The 17,506-nt window shown below is 47.0% G+C and overlaps 1 protein-coding gene across 1 annotated transcript in view; it reads right to left on the bottom strand.

The window, feature by feature from the left end:
- Positions 1–17,506, bottom strand: part of LOC106609839 (ras-related protein Rab-21) — a 28,089-nt gene that overhangs the window by 9,758 nt on the left and 825 nt on the right. The gene's annotated exons all lie outside the window — the stretch shown is intronic.

Raw genomic sequence — 17,506 nt, 5'->3', positions numbered from 1 at the left:
TCTAAACACAGACAACAGCCACCTTCGAAGCATCGTCCACAAAAGCCGCGGCCCTTGCAGAGCAAGGGGAACAACTACTTCAAGGTCTCAGAGCGAGTGACGTCACCGATTGAAAAGCTATTAACGCGCACCCCGCTAACTAGCTAGCCATTTCACATCGGTTACACCGACATGGTAGGCTACACCCCACTAACTAGCTAGCCATTTCACATCGGTTACACCGACATGGTAGGCTACACCCCACTAACTAGCTAGCCATTTCACATCGGTTACACCGACATGGTAGGCTACACCCCACTAACTAGCCAGCCATTTCACATCGGTTACACCGACATGGTAGGCTACACCCCACTAACTAGCTAGCCATTTCACATCGGTTACACCGACATGGTAGGCTACACCCCACTAACTAGCTAGCCATTTCACATCGATTACATCGACATGGTAGGCTACACCCCACTAACTAGCCAGCCATTTCACATCGGTTACATCGACATGGTAGGCTACACCCCGCTAACTAGCTAGCCATTTCACATCGACATGGTAGCCTACACCCCGCTAACTAGCTAGCCATTTCACATCGGTTACATCGACATGGTAGGCTACACCCCACTAACTAGCTAGCCATTTCACATCGGTTACACCGACATGGTAGGCTACACCCCACTAACTAGCTAGCCATTTCACATCGGTTACATCGACATGGTAGGCTACACCCCACTAACTAGCTAGCCATTTCACATCGGTTACACCGACATGGTAGCCTACACCCCACTAACTAGCTAGCCATTTCACATCGGTTACACCGACATGGTAGGCTACACCCCACTAACTAGCTAGCCATTTCACATCGGTTACACCGACATGGTAGGCTACACCCCACTAACTAGCTAGCCATTTCACATCGGTTACACCGACATGGTAGGCTACACCCCACTAACTAGCTAGCCATTTCACATCGGTTACACCGACATGGTAGGCTACACCCCACTAACTAGCTAGCCATTTCACATCGGTTACACCGACATGGTAGGCTACACCCCACTAACTAGCTAGCCATTTCACATCGGTTACACCGACATGGTAGGCTACACCCCACTAACTAGCTAGCCATTTCACATCGGTTACACCGACATGGTAGGCTACACCCCACTAACTAGCTAGCCATTTCACATCGGTTACATCGACATGGTAGGCTACAACCCGCTAACTAGCTAGCCATTTCACATCGACATGGTAGCCTACACCCCACTAACTAGCTAGCCATTTCACATCGGTTACATCGACATGGTAGACAACATCCCACAAACTATCTAGCCATTTCACATCGGTTACATCGACATGGTAGGCTACACCCCACTAACTAGCTAGCCATTTCACATCGGTTACATCGACATGGTAGGCTACACCCCGCTAACTAGCTAGCCATTTCACATCGGTTACATCGACATGGTAGGCTACACCCCACTAACTAGCTAGCCATTTCACATCGGTTACACCGACATGGTAGGCTACACCCCACTAACTAGCTAGCCATTTCACATCGGTTACATCGACATTGTAGGCTACACCCCACTAACTAGCTAGCCATTTCACATCGGTTACATCGACATGGTAGGCTACACCCCACTAACTAGCTAGCCATTTCACATCGGTTACACCGACATGGTAGGCAACACCCCACTAACTAGCTAGCCATTTCACATTGGTTACACCGACATGGTAGGCTACACCCCACTAACTAGCTAGCCATTTCACATCGATTACATCGACATGGTAGGCTACACCCCACTAACTAGCTAGCCATTTCACATCGGTTACATCGACATGGTAGGCAACACCCCAGTAAGCACAGGTCTTTTTTTTGTGCTGTCCGGGACCACAGTCTTTTTGTTGTGTTTTACAAACGGTAGACGTATCACATACAGCGCTTTCAGAAAGTATTCAGTCCTCTTGACTTTTCCCACATTTAGGTTACAGCCTTATTCTAAAATTGATGAAATTGTTTTTTCCCCTCATCAATCTACACACAATACCCCATAATGACAAAGCAAAAACGTTTTGCTAATTTATATTAAAAAAAAAACCTGGAAATATGACATTTCCATAAGTATTCAGACCCTTTACTCAGTACTTTGTTGAAGCACCTTTGGCAGCGATTACAGCCGTTGTAGGCAGTCATTGGAAATAAGAATTTGTTCTTAACTGATTTACCTAGTTAAATAAATAAAAACTATATATAAAATAAATAAACTTCCAGGCAGACTTTAATTTGCATTGGTGTCCTGTAGCCAACTAGGCAAGGAGAGGGGGAAGGTGAAGAAGTGAGTCAGAGACCTTTCAGACAGCAGATATAATGACTACAGCAACCCAAAGAAACAGTTTGTCTCCAAGGAAGAAAACCACAGCTCAACTCGCTGCCAAATGGATGGTTTAACATTATGATGAATCTGTGGATCTGTTGGCAGATGGCCAGGCTGTGGGCCTCCAACTCTGTCTGCTTATTTTACTGGACATGCAGCAGCTGGAGTCTACAGGGTCAGCTCAGGTCAACGTCCAAGCTTCCTACAGCGATGTTTAGCCCCCTACAACAATCTGCTCCAATCCCCAGGGTCAGCTCAACGTCCAAGCTTCCTACAGCGATGTTTAGCCCCCTACAACAATCTGCTCCAATCCCCAGGGTCAGCTCAACGTCCAAGCTTCCTACAGCGATGTTTAGCCCCCTACAACAATCTGCTCCAATCCCCAGGGTCAGCTCAACGTCCAAGCTTCCTACAGCGATGTTTAGCCCCCTACAACAATCTGCTCCAATCCCCAGGGTCAGCTCAACGTCCAAGCTTCCTACAGCGATGTTTAGCCCCCTACAACAATCTGCTCCAATCCCCAGGGTCAGCTCAACGTCCAAGCTTCCTACAGCGATGTTTAGCCCCCTACAACAATCTGATCCAATCCCCAGGGTCAGCTCAACGTCCAAGCTCCCTACAGCGATGTTTAGCCCCCTACAACAATCTGATCCAATCCCCAGGGTCAGCTCAACGTCCAAGCTCCCTACAGCGATGTTTAGCCCCCTACAACAATCTGCTCCAATCCCCAGGGTCAGCTCAACGTCCAAGCTCCCTACAGCGATGTTTAGCCCCCTACAACAATCTGATCCAATCCCCAGGGTCAGCTCAACGTCCAAGCTTCCTACAGCGATGTTTAGCCCCCTACAACAATCTGCTCCAATCCCCAGGGTCAGCTCAACGTCCAAGCTCCCTACAGCGATGTTTAGCCCCCTACAACAATCTGCTCCAATCCCCAGGGTCAGCTCAACGTCCAAGCTTCCTACAGCGATGTTTAGCCCCCTACAACAATCTGCTCCAATCCCCAGGGTCAGCTCAACGTCCAAGCTTCCTACAGCGATGTTTAGCCCCCTACAACAATCTGCTCCAATCCCCAGGGTCAGCTCAACGTCCAAGCTTCCTACAGCGATGTTTAGCCCCTTACAACAATCTGATCCAATCCCCAGGGTCAGCTCAACGTCCAAGCTTCCTACAGCGATGTTTAGCCCCCTACAACAATCTGATCCAATCCCCAGGGTCAGCTCAACGTCCAAGCTTCCTACAGCGATGTTTAGCCCCCTACAACAATCTGCTCCAATCCCCAGGGTCAGCTCAACGTCCAAGCTTCCTACAGCGATGTTTAGCCCCCTACAACAATCTGCTCCAATCCCCAGGGTCAGCTCAACGTCCAAGCTTCCTACAGCGATGTTTAGCCCCCTACAACAATCTGATCCAATCCCCAGGGTCAGCTCAACGTCCAAGCTTCCTACAGCGATGTTTAGCCCCCTACAACAATCTGATCCAATCCCCAGGGTCAGCTCAACGTCCAAGCTTCCTACAGCGATGTTTAGCCCCTTACAACAATCTGATCCAATCCCCAGGGTCAGCTCAACGTCCAAGCTTCCTACAGCGATGTTTAGCCCCCTACAACAATCTGCTCCAATCCCCAGGGTCAGCTCAACGTCCAAGCTTCCTACAGCGATGTTTAGCCCCCTACAACAATCTGATCCAATCCCCAGGGTCAGCTCAACGTCCAAGCTTCCTACAGCGATGTTTAGCCCCCTACAACAATCTGATCCAATCCCCAGGGTCAGCTCAACGTCCAAGCTTCCTACAGCGATGTTTAGCCCCCTACAACAATCTGCTCCAATCCCCAGGGTCAGCTCAACGTCCAAGCTTCCTACAGCGATGTTTAGCCCCCTACAACAATCTGATCCAATCCCCAGGGTCAGCTCAACGTCCAAGCTTCCTACAGCGATGTTTAGCCCCCTACAACAATCTGATCCAATCCCCAGGGTCAGCTCAACGTCCAAGCTTCCTACAGCGATGTTTAGCCCCCTACAACAATCTGCTCCAATCCCCTTGAACTGTTTCCTTACCATATCTCTTCCTCATCAGATGGATATTGCTTATGGCTTTGTTCCTCATGTAACAAGTGATGGAATGGAAAACATAGAAGCTTATGGAAAAGCAGGACATGAAAGCTTCCTTTCCAGTCAGGACTGATCTTCATTTCCCTGCCCATTAGACCTATACGCTGTACAGTACCAAGGCACAGCCTCTCTGTCATATGTTATTATTAGATCTGATCAATAAAACACACTTAGCATCCATTCTCTATGGAGGTCATTATTGACTGACTGCACCTTGAAGTCACCAAGTAGAAGGCCTGTAAACAGACACCTAAACCTCCCATTACATCCTGTCAACCTGACATTACTACCTCCCATTACATCACGAGGACCTGTCAACCTGACATTACTACCTCCCATTACATCACGAGGACCTGTCAACCTGACATTACTACCTCCCATTACATCACGAGGGCCTGTCAACCTGACATTAATACCTCCCATTACATCATGAGGGCCTGTCAACCTGACATTAATACCTCCCATTACATCACGAGGGCCTGTCAACCTGACATTAATACCTCCCATTACATCATGAGGGCCTGTCAACCTGACATTTAATACCTCCCATTACATCATGAGGGCCTGTCAACCTGACATTACTACCTCCCATTACATCACGAGGACCTGTCAACCTGACATTACTACCTCCCATTACATCACGAGGGCCTGTCAACCTGACATTTAATACCTCCCATTACATCATGAGGGCCTGTCAACCTGACATTAATACCTCCCATTACATCACGAGGGCCTGTCAACCTGACATTACTACCTCCCATTACATCACGAGGGCCTGTCAACCTGACATTACTACCTCCCATTACATCATGAGGGCCTGTCAACCTGACATTAATACCTCCCATTACATCATGAGGGCCTGTCAACCTGACATTACTACCTCCCATTACATCACGAGGGCCTGTCAACCTGACATTAATACCTCCCATTACATCATGAGGGCCTGTCAACCTGACATTACTACCTCCCATTACATCACGAGGGCCTGTCAACCTGACATTACTACCTCCCATTACATCACGAGGGCCTGTCAACCTGACATTAATACCTCCCATTACATCATGAGGGCCTGTCAACCTGACATTACTACCTCCCATTACATCATGAGGGCCTGAGTTTACATTTACATTTAAGTCATTTAGCAGACGCTCTTATCCAGAGCGACTTACAAATTGGTGCATTCACCTTATGATATCCAGTGGAACAACCACTTTACAATAGTGCATCTAAATCTTTTAGGGGGGGTTAGAAGGATTACTTTATCCTATCCCAGGTATTCCTTGAAGAGGTGGGGTTTCAGGTGTCTCCGGAAGGTGGTGATTGACTCCGCTGTCCTGGCGTCGTGAGGGAGCTTGTTCCACCATTGGGGTGCCAGAGCAGCGAACAGTTTTGACTGGGCTGAGCGGGAACTGTGCTTCCTCAGAGGTAGGGGGGCCAGCAGGCCAGAGGTGGATGAACGCAGTGCCCTTGTTTGGGTGTAGGACCTGATCAGAGCCTGAAGGTACGGAGGTGCCGTTCCCCTCACAGCTCCGTAGGCAAGCACCATGGTCTTGTAGTTTAAGTGTTAAGTAAAAAATAGAAAATAAAAGTAACAAATAATTCAACAGCAGCAGTGAAATAACAATAGTGAGGCTATATACAGGGGGTACCGGTACAGAGTCAACGTGTGGGGGCACTGGTTAGTTGAGGTAATTGAGGTAATATGTACATGTAGGTAGAGGTAAAGAGACTATGCATAGATAATAAACAGGGAGTAGCAGCAGCGTAAAAGAGGGGTCTGGGTAGCCATTTAATTAGCTGTTCAGAAGTCTTATGGCTTGGGGGGTAGAAGCTGTTCAGAAACCTTTTGGACCTAGACACCTGGAAGAGGGTGCCATTTGGTGCAAAGCCTTATCTCTGCAGTGCTAGCCTATTATACCCTACAGCTGCCTCAACTGACACTTTCTGCTTACCATCAACACATAGAGTATCAGGATACTATCTATGTTGGTCATCAACACTGTCTTGGTATGGTTCTGTTAAGTTGTCATATCAACAGGTTGTCCAATAAACATGACACTATAATTAGGCTAGGTCCCTCTGCTTGGGGCTGGGCCCAGATACTACAGTACAGCAGAAGACCAGGGGCTGGGCCCAGAACCTCTAATTGCCAGCCAAAATAACCCACTATTCAGATTTACTGGTCCTGGTCAGCCTGACCCTGGATCTGTTTGTGCCGTCTTGCCAGGCCAACCCTTTGTTAATTTCAACCATAAGAGTTGGCAAAACAGCACAAACAGATCCAGGAACAAGGTTAACTGCAACCTGCATGGAAAAATAAACTAAAATAGGCCTACAGCATCCACCTCTAATCCTGATCCATAACGCTTAACATTGAGGGATGTGAAACAGGCAGATTATCAGCAGCACAGAAACGTACCCCTCTCACGTGAGCTGGGCTAGATGACGATCCTTTGACCCAGACTTACATCATTACAAATCTCTGGCTGGCTGCTAAGGCCTTTCCACTGACCATGCCTGATCTGCAATACGTCACGTGGTTGTGTGTAATGTGTGTGTGTGTGAGAACTAGGCCTTTGTGTAAAGAAGAGGGAAAGCAGTTTGATCTGTTATATTTCACCATGACCTACCCATCGTTCAACTGATCAATCCACTTACCAAGTCTACAGTGGGCTTCCTACCAGACCTTCCAGTTTAGTGGGCAGACAAAGGTGGGTGATGGTAGCAGCAGTAGGATGTCAGTGAAACTGGATCGCTGGGAGCTGTTTCCTATTGGGGCGAGCTTTGGACTAGTAACCGAAAGGTTGCAAGTTCGAAACCCCGAGCTGACAAGGTAAAAATCTGTTGTTCTGCCCCTGAACAAGGCAGTTAATCCACTGTTCCTAGGCTGTCATTGAGAATTTGTTCTTAACTGACTTGCCTAGTTAAATAAAGGTAAAATATTTTTTTTGAATTCATTAGGACACACGTTTCGCAACAGAAAAAGATGCATTTCTTATTGGACAAACTTACGGAGTCCTTCCCAATTTCTATCAATTTTCTCCAGTTTGGTGCCTAATGAATATGACCCAGGAGAGGAGGACAGCCCAGGGCGTGGCTCCCTCCCTCCCCCCCCCCCGGGACAGCCCAGGGAAAATGCTGGGCGCTGGAGAGGTTATGGCTCTCAGGCACTGTGGGGTGGGGGTGTTGGTTATGGCTCTCAGGCACTGTGGGGTGGAAGTGTTGGTTATGGCTCTCAGGCACTGTGGGGTGGGGGTGTTGGTTATGGCTCTCAGGCACTGTGGGGTGGAAGTGTTGGTTATGGCTCTCAGGCACTGTGGGGTGGGGGTGTTGGTTATGGCTCTCAGGCACTGTGGGGTGGAAGTGTTGGTTATGGCTCTCAGGCACTGTGGGGTGGGGGTGTTGGTTATGGCTCTCAGGCACTGTGGGGTGGGGGTGTTGGTTATGGCTCTCAGGCACTGTGGGGTGGAAGTGTTGGTTATGGCTCTCAGGCACTGTGGGGTGGAAGTGTTGGTTATGGCTCTCAGGCACTGTGGGGTGGAAGTGTTGGTTATGGCTCTCAGGCACTGTGGGGTGGGGGTGTTGGTTATGGCTCTCAGGCACTGTGGGGTGGAAGTGTTGGTTATGGCTCTCAGGCACTGTGGGGTGGAAGTGTTGGTTATGGCTCTCAGGCACTGTGGGGTGGGGGTGTTGGTTATGGCTCTCAGGCACTGTGGGGTGGAAGTGTTGGTTATGGCTCTCAGGCACTGTGGGGTGGAAGTGTTGGTTATGGCTCTCAGGCACTGTGGGGTGGAAGTGTTGGTTATGGCTCTCAGGCACTGTGGGGTGGGGGTGTTGGTTATGGCTCTCAGGCACTGTGGGGTGGGGGTGTTGGTTATGGCTCTCAGGCACTGTGGGGTGGAAGTGTTGGTTATGGCTCTCAGGCACTGTGGGGTGGGGGTGTTGGTTATGGCTCTCAGGCACTGTGGGGTGGAAGTGTTGGTTATGGCTCTCAGGCACTGTGGGGTGGAAGTGTTGGTTATGGCTCTCAGGCACTGTGGGGTGGGGGTGTTGGCTTTCAATGAGGGCTTATCACTCAAGCGGAGCAAAACACCTGCTTCTGTATCAAATCTTACATGGTGATGTCATTACACATGGCAGTTAGGCCTCATTTGCATGTGAATGATTGAATCTCTTGAAAGGAACAATATTCTAAAACGGCTCAATTCAAAGTAGAAAAATGTGTATTATATAAAAGTGACCTAATAAGAATATTCCCTCAAAACAATGCCCATGAGATCATTATAGATTCATTGTTAACTGGACACCCAACAAAAGGATGATTGTTATGCGTGTTTGGGTTTGTAACACTTCAGAAGCTCCAGCCCAGCCTGTAGCCTACTAGACCAGAGGGACAGACTGGTATCCACACAAAGCACCAACGATGATTGAATTATATTACCGGCTTCTGTAGCTTAAAAGATTAATAGGCTAAAACTTATATTCATATTTGAGTGTGATGAAACAAATCTGGATTACAGATCTACGTCCCAAATGGCACACTATTCCCTATATAGTGTACTACCGTCGACCATAGGGCCCTGGTCAAAAGTAGTGCACTAAATAGCGAATAGGGTGCCATTTGGGATACTTCTTAGTCATCATGGGACTATGTCCAAACATTGCCTAATCGAGCTGACAGTTTGGACGAGTATTTAAATGAGAGTTAAGAGTCAGTCATGATTAACTAAACCTGAATTCTCTCCAGCTAACGAACTGCAAGTTATTCTCATCCCCCCGTTTCTCCTTTACTGTTCAGCTGAGGAGTGTGTGAACCTAAAAGACAGTTACCCAAAACAATAGGCCTGGGTTGTGTTCATTAGGCAACAAACGGAAGAAACAGGATGGAAACGAGGGGACGGACTACTACATGGAGTCCAATAAGAAACACTCACATTTGTGTGTCCTAATGAATACGACCCCAGTTCGTACTCCTTCCTTCCTTCCTCTCTGCTTGTGGGAGGGTCAGGTTACAGCCAAGGCAGCGTTTTCACTAGAAACAAAAGCAACTTGGCTCTGAGGTAGCTGTGCTAGAAAACAGCCACTTTCCTTTTCTTTTCTGACATGTAGAAACAAGGAGCTAGCCTGTGTGGGAGGATTGGTTAAAGCGTTTAGAACACTGACAGCACAAAGCCAGTGAAGAGCTATTGATTACAATTCAGAGTTAGTAGACCAAACCTTTGGTGCCTTTTAAAAATGGACGGTTGATTAGGTTAACCATACGTAAACATGTGTGATATCTAGGCCTAACTGTTTACATGCAAGAAGAAAACAATATAGTAGACTAAGTCAGTTCAGGACACTTTCTCTTAACCTGACCCGTGCTGACCTCTGGACAACGGCAGCGCGTCTGGGCCCCGCCACCAACCAGAGCGCGTCTGGGCCCCGCCACCAACCAGAGCGCGTCTGGGCCCCGCCACCAACCAGAGCGCGTCTGGGCCCCGCCACCAACCAGAGCGCGTCTGGGCCCCGCCACCAACCAGAGCGCGTCTGGGCCCCGCCACCAACCAGAGCGCGTCTGGGCCCCGCCACCAACCAGAGCGCGTCTGGGCCCCGCCACCAACCAGAGCGCGTCTGGGCCCCGCCACCAACCAGAGCGCGTCTAGGCCCCGCCACCTACCAGAGCGCGTCTAGGCCCCGCCACCAACCAGAGCGCGTCTAGGCCCCGCCACCAACCTGAGCGCGTCGAGGCCCCGCCAACAACCTGAGCGCGTCGAGGCTAAGCTAACAACCTGAGCGCGTCGAGGCTAAGCTAACAACCTGAGCTCGTCGAGGCTAAGCTAACAACCTGAGCGTGTCGAGGCTAAGCTAACAACCTGAGCGCGTCTAGGCTACGCCACCAACCTGAGCGCGTGTTGGCCACGCTACCAACCTGAGCGCGTCGAGGCTAAGCTAACAACCTGAGCGCGTCGAGGCTAAGCTAACAACCTGAGCGCGTCGAGGCTAAGCTAACAACCTGAGCCCAGTTTCCAGATAGCGATGGAATTTAGGCTTCTGAGTGTTTTATCAATGCATCTTTCCTAAAATGGCCGAAGATGTAACATGTTTCCCAAAACAGCACGCAGAGAGAACGGTCATTAAGTGCGTTATTGAGGCGTTGTCGATACTGATAGGATGGGAAGAAAAGGCAGTGCTGCTCTCGGATCAGCTTCCTCCATTTAAATTTGACCTGAACATGATAACCATTCCACAATACTGACAATGGATCAGCTCCTAGAGAAATATTGCCACCTGTGGCTGCAAATATTGAAGCGGCTTATTCTAATGCTTACCCTATAAATCACGATTTGGCACATAATTGCATACCTGTTAGGCTACACGTCATGAAGTAGAGGCAAGAATGACAGACAGTAGCCAAAGAGCAAAATACTAAATAAATGGAATGAACATGAAATTGTAGCCTGTACTCTGGTAGTGGTTTGAGAAGCCTGTAATAACTGACAGACAGCATAAAGCCAACCCTAACCGGACTGTGCTGGCTCAGATCATTTATTTTCATATCGTCCTTTCCAGAACTGTTCCAGCAACTATGGTGGATGCCTAACCAGGCCTGAACAGAACAGCTTGGCTCAGTAGTGTGAAAAGGGTCTGAGGCCTAGGATGACCTGAAGACAGGATTCAGAACAGCTTGGCTCAGTAGTGTGAAAAGGGTGTGAGGCCTAGGATGACCTGAAGACAGGATTCAGAACAGCTTGGCTCAGTAGTGTGAAAAGGGTGTGAGGCCTAGGATGACCTGAAGACAGGATTCAGAACAGCTTGGCTCAGTAGTGTGAAAAGGGTCTGAGGCCTAGGATGACCTGAAGACAGGATTCAGAACAGCTTGGCTCAGTAGTGTGAAAAGGGTGTGAGGCCTAGGATGACCTGAAGACAGGATTCAGAACAGCTTGGCTCAGTAGTGTGAAAAGGGTGTGAGGCCTAGGATGACCTGAAGACAGGATTCAGAACAGCTTGGCTCAGTAGTGTGAAAAGGGTCTGAGGCCTAGGATGACCTGAAGACAGGATTCAGAACAGCTTGGCTCAGTAGTGTGAAAAGGGTGTGAGGCCTAGGATGACCTGAAGACAGGATTCAGAACAGCTTGGCTCAGTAGTGTGAAAAGGGTCTGAGGCCTAGGATGACCTGAAGACAGGATTCAGAACAGCTTGGCTCAGTAGTGTGAAAAGGGTGTGAGGCCTAGGATGACCTGAAGACAGGATTCAGAACAGCTTGGCTCAGTAGTGTGAAAAGGGTGTGAGGCCTAGGATGACCTGAAGACAGGATTCAGAACAGCTTGGCTCAGTAGTGTGAAAAGGGTCTGAGGCCTAGGATGACCTGAAGACAGGATTCAGAACAGCTTGGCTCAGTAGTGTGAAAAGGGTCTGAGGCCTAGGATGACCTGAAGACAGGATTCAGAACAGCTTGGCTCAGTAGTGTGAAAAGGGTCTGAGGCCTAGGATGACCTGAAGACAGGATTCAGAACAGCTTGGCTCAGTAGTGTGAAAAGGGTGTGAGGCCTAGGATGACCTGAAGACAGGATTCAGAACAGCTTGGCTCAGTAGTGTGAAAAGGGTCTGAGGCCTAGGATGACTTGAAGACAGGATTCAGAACAGCTTGGCTCAGTAGTGTGAAAAGGTTCTGAGGCCTAGGATGACCTGAAGACAGGATTCAGAACAGCTTGGCTCAGTAGTGTGAAAAGGGTGTGAGGCCTAGGATGACCTGAAGACAGGATTCAGAACAGCTTGGCTCAGTAGTGTGAAAAGGGTGTGAGGCCTAGGATGACCTGAAGACAGGATTCAGAACAGCTTGGCTCAGTAGTGTGAAAAGGGTGTGAGGCCTAGGATGACCTGAAGACAGGGCAGCTTGTGGTTGGCAAGACTACTACACTACAACTAGCTTACAAGACAGTCGAATTATGGGCCTGTGCCAAAGTTCACTCATAGTCTAGTCTGACTGCCTGTAGTGGTCTCTAAGTGGCTCATTTCATGGCTCATTTCAGAGGGAAGAGCAAACATGGCATAACATCTGCTAGGGGCTGTACAGGCGTACAGGCAAATCTTGTGCTGTCATTTCGGCTGATGTTTCCATGGCATCAATGGATGTTGACATTTAGGCTAGCCTGGGGTAGGTCAACATCCAGACAGATCATGATCATTAGTAAAAGACCTGGGTGTTTACCGGCCTGTTTAGGCTACCGTATTATTTGGACACTGAAGTGGCCCACTAAACTAGGTAAATAGATTGTAAGCAACAGTTTATGACATCGTCATAATCAGTGTTGGGATTAGTTACTTGAAAAAGTAATATTACATTTAAATTTAAACGCATTACTTTGTGTGGAAAGTAATGTGTTATATTACTGTTACTTTCATGAAAATAAAAATCTCACCGTTGTTTGACTGTAACCCGTTATCCACAACACCGGTCATAATAGCCCATCACTATCTATCCATTAAACTGTTTGTTTTACACTGATCACACATTGTATTTCTCAAACAAACCATTACCTAATAACCTGTTCAGTAGTTGTGCAACAAGTCATTGTCTCCCACGCTGAAATCGGGGAGGGAACTGTGGATCTGTCTCCTTCCGTTAGTACATTAGTCACACGCAATCTCAGACAGCACTGGCACGATTTTGACAAAACTTGGGTGAAATGATGAGTCTTGCCATAGAGATCCAGCATTCATTAAATGACACTGATTGGCCCTAGGCGGGAGCTATAGTAAGTTGTTTGTAATTAGACAGTAGTTGCCATATTATTCTTGTTTGTAAGTATTGTTTGAGGGGTTTTTTGTGTATAAAAAGCCAGCAGCACCCCACCCTGCATCCCACCTCTGGAGCTAAGCAGGGTTGGTCCTGGTCGGTCCATGGATGGGAGACCAGATGCTGCTGGAAGTAGTGTTGGAGGGCCAGTAGGAGGCACTATTCCTCTGGTGTAAAAAAACAAAAGATATCCCAATGCCCCAGGGCAGTGATTGGGGACATTGCCCCGTGAAGGGCATCGTCTTTCAGATGGGACGTTAAACGGGTGTCCTGACTATGTGGTCACTAAAGATCCCATGGCACTTATCGTAAGATTAGGGGTGTTAACCCCCAGTGTCCTGGCTAAATTCATAATCTGACCCTCATACCATCACGGGCACCTACTCATCCCCAACTCCCAATTGGCTCATTCATCCCCTCCTCTGCCCTGTAACTATTGCCCTGTAAATGAGAATGTGGACTCTTGAAAATGAAGAGATTTTAATCCTGCAAAATGTCTAATAAATGAATAACAGTCTCTTGCTGCCTATTGTATCTCAGGAAACTGTGCAATGACCACACAGTGAACAGGAAATAAAGTAGGACCAAGGTGGAAATTGTAGTTGGTTCACACACAAGCAGTTTCACAACTGTTTTCTGCCTGAGCGTGTAGTTTCAAAGGGGGGGGGCTTTCCAAATATTCAAAACGATGTTTGCTGGGAAATAGCAGTTTCAAGTTGGCCATTCAAGACAGGTTTACCACATTTTTACTTTGACCCCAAAGGACTGACAGCAAAGAAAGCCTAATATTCACTGACGAGAGAGACCTACCAGTCACCTGAGAGAGAGTCCACAAGCAAGGGCAAGCTCCCGGAGAGATTATATTGGTATTAGTAATACGGCTGTGATACCAGCTTGTTGGTATCACAGCTGCCCTTTTAACCACAATTACCTTGCTTAGTGGGCGTGAGATTAGAGCACCATCATCATGAGGAGACTGACTGTAGCCTACCTTACTGCTGTCAATGTAGGCCCTAGTCAGTATTCACTAACTACTATCCAGTGTATGAGCTGGCTTACTTAGGCATCACACAATAATAATGTAGGCCTACTACTGTAAACAAAACAATAACAGTACTACTGACAAGAGAAAATGGTCACATGACAACTAGGCCTATTGCAATAGGACTTGAAACAACTGCTTGATACACCGGAACTGCCGTACTTATCACAGTGGGAGGCTGTTCCTTCTCCTGCTAGAACAAAAGCGGTACCTGCGGCGTGCCGACCCGGTGGCGACCAACCTATCGCAATGCTCGTCAGCGGCCAACAAGTTGACTTTGAGCCAATCAGAGAGCATGTAAAATGTAAAAGTTAACTAAAAAGAGGCCATTTTCTCCGTACATCCACGGATGAGCCAATCACACTTCATATGCTACATAGCTAGCTACCATCACACAGCTTAAGTGCACACAACACTAAATACTTCCTCCAAGCCAGCTAACCACTGTAGCTAGTTGACATAATTAAATCACAATGGACTAGCTGGTTTCTATGAAACAGCTGCCGAGTTAGTGCAGTGTCCTTAGCTTGCTAGCAATGTTGTGCCAGCTAGCGAATATGCTATGGAGTATGCTATGGAGAGTGAATTAAAATGTTTATTTGTCATCTTGCTAGGTAGTTATCTAGCTGTGTCCATCTGGCTAGCATAAACATGGGCTTTCTACAAAAAATGGCAACATTAGCGCAGACAACTTGGAATCTAGACCACAAGCAATACGCACGGATATGCATTGCCAAACAATGCTACTGCCACCTTCTGGTTTGGAGTATTTTAACAAGGCTGAGTGGCTGATGACTTCCAAGGTCTTTGCTGTGTGAACACAAAAGAGATTGAGTGTCGACAGTCAGAGGTGTCAAGTACGGTCTCCAGGAAACATTTGACAATCCTACCGGGGTGTCTGAGCTTGAAGACTCAAAGCTCACTGACAGTGCAGTAGATCGCAAACTCTAGTCTAGAGGTCTTCACAAATACACCCGAAACCTATTACCCCGAGAAGGAACTCGGATCTGTGTGAAAATATGTGAAATGCCGACTAAATCTGAAATTATATTTGAAGAAAATATCCAGATTAAAGTCACTTTTGCTGCGCATGGCAGAGTTGGTTCAGGTTCTTTCAATATGTTAATCTCTATCCTCCACCTGTCTCTGTCTGGCTTGAGCTCTCCCTACAGGGAACTTGAGACATTGTTTCAACTGGGCCGCTTGGGCCCTCACTGTCTCCCATGCCAATGATGACAGACTGTTGTATTTGCGCAAAGGATAAGTGTTAAGGTAGCCGATTTTATGACCAGTTTCCAGTGGAGATATGGGTTTCAGAAATATGATGCTAATTCACACCGAGGCACGATGGTTAGGCCTATCAAGAAGGAGTGTTGAAAAGATTTTTTGAATACAGTAAGGAACTATTTGCAATGGATGCATTGACGTAATGTGACGCAAAAAATGCTCAGAAGCTGCGCAGCTCAAGTTATGGTGAGTTAATGAGAAATACTATCAGACATCACCAAATGGAAACTTTTAGACCTATAGGCCTACAACTGCACGCAGGCCAGCTACTTTATGCATGCTCAAGCAAAATATATTAAAACAAAAAAACATTAAAAAGTGTAAACTCAAACAATTAAATAATGAATGTGCACGAATTAGCAGGAGACAGAGAGCATTCTGTAGAGACATGCTGATGCATCTCCACCACACACCCTATCCCTTCTCAACATTTTACATTCTGGATGTCATTTATGAAAATACTAAACAACAATTCAACTATTTTAAATACATCTAAAAACACATGTGCAACATTAACATTCACTGCCAGACAAGTCAAAACTACACAACTAAAATATGTAAAGTGTTGAAATAAAAGATCCCTGAAAATGTCCACAGACACAAAAAGCGTCTCAAATTTGTTTCCATCCCTGTTAGTGAGCATTTCTTCTTTGCCAAAATAATCAATCCACCTAACAGGTGTGGCATATCAAGAAGCTGATTAAACATGATCATTACACAAGTTCACCTTGTGCTGTGGACAATAAAAGGCCACTAAAATATGTAGTTATGTCACACAATGCCACAGATGTTTCAAGTTGAGGTTATGTGCAACTGGCATGGAGGAATGTCCACCAGAGATGTTGCATTATTTCATTCCCAGTCATGTGAAATCCATAGATAAGGTCCTAATAAATTATTTATATTAACTTTAACTCGTTAAAATCTTTGAAATTGTTGCATTTAAATTTTTCAGTATATTTTGCTTGCTTTTGTGTAAATAAAGCTGCATTTTTTATCTTTTGGCTCTGATACAGACCCTGGTCCATCTCAGATCCAATATTGATTTTGAAGAAGAAGAAGACAGTCCTGTCTTTCTCGGATGGGAATCTCACAGATCCAATTCAGTTTGGAGCTCATTTTCAGCATCCGAGAAGACCGCTTCTCTAGTCTCTAAGACTCGAGGCCCACTGGCAGTGCAGCAGTGAACCACCTTCCCATTCAGCTCCTCTCATCATTGCCTTGAGTAATAAACACCCTCTTGTGATGTCCTGGTAGGAAATGACAAGGACTTATGCTGCCTCTTCTTTCAGGAGAGCAATAAACACAGGCCATTCTAAGTTCATAACTAACCTACTGGTAAGCCAACTTCACTACAGCTGAACACTTTCCAGAGAGTCAGCAACAGGTTTAACTGTTTGCAGTAATGCAAAGTACAAAGACATTGCTTAGTACACTAGTTAGACTGCTTGACAGCAACTGTGATAGTAGAGGATTGAATTTGATACCCTGGTAATGTGTGATTATGTGGCAGCACAATCCTATTGATTCATAGAAGATACGCTTGGTAACAGCACTGTAAAGGCCTACTACAAACACCTAGAACCCTTATGACGTCCGGCAATTCAAAACCACATATTGTGCAACCTACTGCTATGAGAAGCCCTGAGCTTACTGACAGATCTAGTCTGTGTTGTCCAACTCAATGCGATTTCTGGTGTGGAGTAAACGTGACCTTTCTCTACATAAATGCTATGTCATAGTAGTTAATTTCTTGTTCAGTTCAGTCAAGTGTCCTGCAGGGCGACGTTTGGGGCAGCTGGCGAAGCTTTCTGACCACTGGACAGGAAGTTAAACCTGGGTGGTGGTTGTTGTTGTGGTTACTCTGAGTGGGCTACTTCCTGTTCATTGGGGCAAATTCACCTCTACCACATTCACGTTGAAG

The sequence above is a fragment of the Salmo salar genome, chromosome 17, assembly GCF_965601325.2.
Source record: "Salmo salar chromosome 17, fSalSal1, whole genome shotgun sequence".
Classification (NCBI taxonomy): Eukaryota; Metazoa; Chordata; class Actinopteri; order Salmoniformes; family Salmonidae; genus Salmo; species Salmo salar.
Note: the sequence above shows the minus strand (reverse complement) of the source record. Positions and strands in the feature narration are given on the sequence as shown.